Source organism: Apium graveolens, chromosome 5, assembly GCF_009905375.1.
Source record: "Apium graveolens cultivar Ventura chromosome 5, ASM990537v1, whole genome shotgun sequence".
Lineage (NCBI taxonomy): Eukaryota > Viridiplantae > Streptophyta > Magnoliopsida > Apiales > Apiaceae > Apium > Apium graveolens.
The window spans coordinates 116,988,729-116,992,408 of record NC_133651.1 but is presented as its reverse complement, the minus strand read 5'-3'; positions in this window follow the sequence as shown (position 1 = coordinate 116,992,408).

The following is a 3,680-nucleotide window of genomic DNA, read 5'->3' as shown; positions in this document are numbered from 1 at the left end:
CTTTCAAGAATCTAAAACCTATGGTTCTCAAGCCCAACACCAGATCCAGCAAGGACTCCACAAAGAACCCTCTTGACTTTGCTCAGATGAAAGAAGTGGACTTTCCTCTTCCAAAGCCTGATGAAGACAAAGTTTTGGGTACAAGCATCATAAAACACAAGGAGACCATGGATGAGGCAGTAAGGAGAAACATGGCTATTATCTTTAGAGAGGGAAAGAGCATATGTGTGATGCAAGGACATCCCAATTTCTCAATAGCCAAGAGGGAAGAAACCAAAAGGTTAAAGAAAGAAGCTGAGAAACTCAAGGCTGACAAAAGAGCACAAGCAAAGCTTGAACAAAAGCTAAAGTCAAGTCTAGTTGAAAATGAGAAAGGAATTGAAGTCAGGGGTGAAGACAAGATTGCAAACTTAGATGAGGTTTTTGGGAGTATATTTGGTGAAAGCATGGAGGAAAAAGAGAAATGGCAGAAGGGAAACAGAAGAAAGGCCAAGGCACATAGAAGGAGTGAAGGCAACACTGAAGAAACTAAATCTCTACCTTCCATACCTGAACCCTTTATTATTGATCCCACTATAAACATCCATGGTGAACCAATCATCCCAAAAGAGGAACCTATTGATTGGGACACCATCAATTTGCCTACCTTTTTAACCACTCTTCCACTACCAAAGAAACAGAATAGAAAATCCAAATCTACACCTCCCCTAAACTCTAAGAAATTCACTCAAAAACACAAACCTAACCCTAAGCCACCCATTTCTAAAGATGATTATGTTCACATCTGTGACATAAAAGAAATTTCAGACATTGAACTCTATCTGGATGAGCTGGAGGATGTAAGGGGAATTGCTGCTTACAGATAGCTACCAGAGAGATTGGTGTTCAGATACAAAGGAGCTGGGGAAAGAACATGGCCTCTCTACAGGATTCTGAATGAAGGCTACTCTACCTTGATCAGAGTCTTTTCAGCCATACAAAAGGATTCTGGCTTTACCAGGACTGCCAAGACTGAAATTCTCAACAAGATTGCCAACATAAGGAAAACTTGGAGGGAGCCCAATGCTTTGCCCAGAACCTTACTCATTCAAGAAAGGGGAACTGCAATTCACAAATCACCTTATTGGTTGATGGAATTCAGAGATGATAAAGGAGTCAGAAGATTTTTCAGACTTGAAGACCAACTCAAGATTGCCAGCAATGAAACTCTCAAAGAAATGCAATCTAAGTTGGATATCAGTGATGAAGATGAAGCTGAATTCTTCAGACAACTCCAACTCCAAATTGAGGAAAATGACAAAGGGCTAGGAAAGAAAACCAGGGATCAAAGAAGAAAAAGATGATTTGCTCAGGCTAGAGGAGCACCCTTGGAAACACTGTAAATCTTCAATTACCTTCTAGTACATACACTTTTGTAGCACTTTTAAATTTCTACTTAGTTTCAGTTCATATATTTGTTAAGTGTTTTGTTATCATCAAGTTAACCTTGAATTTATGTCTACAATTCTTATAGACATAAATAGGGGGAGATTGTTAGGAATATATGTGCATTAGTTTGATGATATGTTTAACAAAACACTTAAGTAGAAATCTAGTGTTTGTAGCCTCAACGGATAAGACCACTTTGGCTATCCATTGATGGTGTAGCTTTACATAGAAATAAGTCTAGTGTTGTAGCACATTTTAGTCTCTGAATTTGAGATATAATTCTTAAATGTTGAGGGAAATTATAAGTCATGTTGACTACTAAAGGATATGCAGATAGGAAGGCCAATTGTAAATATTTCATGCCTTGTAATTTTGTATAAATGAAATGGTGTCAACGGATAACTTAAAGACCTTCAACGGATGAGAAACAAAGCTTCAACGGATGTCTCTAAAGCTTCAACGGATAACATCCTTCAACGGATGAGTGCATCAACGGATAGAGCTTCAACTGCTAACACATCAACGGATAAAGCCATCAACGGATGAAGGCTTCAACGGATGTTCTGTTAAATAGCAGTTGATAAGTGGTAGTTGTACCTACAAACAGAGGCACATGGGTTGATAGAGACAACTGAGATGTGGTAGCCTATTTCAGGAACATCAGAAAAAGCAGCCGTTCTACTCTAGCATAAAGAGGCAATAGTCAACAATGCACTGGAGTAAAATGGAGAAGAAACAAGTGGAGAACTTATTTTATTATTGTACTTTTTATCTTTGTCTTCACTTGTAAACTTGGTGTTATATAAACCAAGTAGCAGCTAGTAATTAGATAGAATTTTTCCAGAGCTGTTTAGAAAAATCTTGAGAAAAATTATCTAGTTTGTACTAGGATGCAGCTGTGATCAACTTCTTGAATCACAGATTTTTTGAAATACCATCTCTGGTGGAATAACAAATCCACCAGAAAAGTTTTTAAGGTCTGTTGTGTTCTGTACTTTTGTGCTTGAATATATATCTGTCTGTATTAGCTTAAAGCAATTCACACACTTGTTTATCTTAAACACACAGCCTTTGAAACTGCTCAAAACTTGAAAAAGTTTTGAGATTTACATTCAACCCCCCTTTTGTAAATCTCATTGTTAGTTCACTAGGAATAACACAACTGATCTTGCATATAAGTCAGTAAATATTTCTCCAGAAACATTTCAGTGAACTTCTCCCATGATAAGTCCTTTCCTTCCAACAACGCCTTCGAAGATTCTCACCAAAAGCTCGCTTCATCTTTAAGGTAATAACTCGCATACTGGGTTTTCTTGTCATCCTTAACTTCTGCTAGTTCGAATGCTTTTTCCATTTCTCTTAACCATGACTGTGATTTAATCGGGTTTGGCAAACCTAAGAATTCTGGGGGATGAACAGATTGAAAGTGTTTGAAGTTTCCAACTTTAGGGGCCACAGATTGTTGCAAAAGCAGAGCAAGTCTGCTCATCATAGTGGTTTCTGGGTTTACTTCTGGGTCTTGGGCTGGAATTTCTTCTTCTTGGTGATCTGGTGAGTTGGTCATTTCTTACAAACCTGATGGAGCAATTATTTAGCAATACGATAGCATGGCATATATAACAACATTTTATTATGCAATCTCTTTTGTGGGTTTTAAGCTCTACCCAATTTTGTACATGCAATCTTATTACTACATAATTCTCATATCAGTGTTGTTTTCTCATGGCACAGGTTATGATATTACGGGATTTGAAGCATGATTGTAGGAAAACATGATGTTCAGAACAGTTCATGCAGATCTTTAGGGTGCACAATAGTTTACAGGATATATAATGGATTCATCAAACAAAGGGTTCATAAAAAGTATGGTTATCACAAGTTCAGAAATAAGGTATAATAACAAGGTTAAACAAAGGAAAAACTGGAAAATATCCCCCTATCTACCCCTAACTTCTAACAACTACTACTACTATAAAGTTCCGAAATACAATACAACAAATGAAAAAGGGATCCTGGTATCTGACCAAGTATCCCAAAGCCTACTGGCGCTGAAAAACAACAACTACGGGCTCAACCAACAGTCCCTCCTAACAGCTAATCATCCAGAATCTCTCTCAACACAACCAACATCTAGCGAATGATCTTATGCAGCCTCCGGGCCTCAACATCAGCATCACTAGTGGATGGTCCCTCATCCAATCTCCTCCAGGCAACCTGCTCCACCATCTTAATCCGGACTCGCCACTCATCAT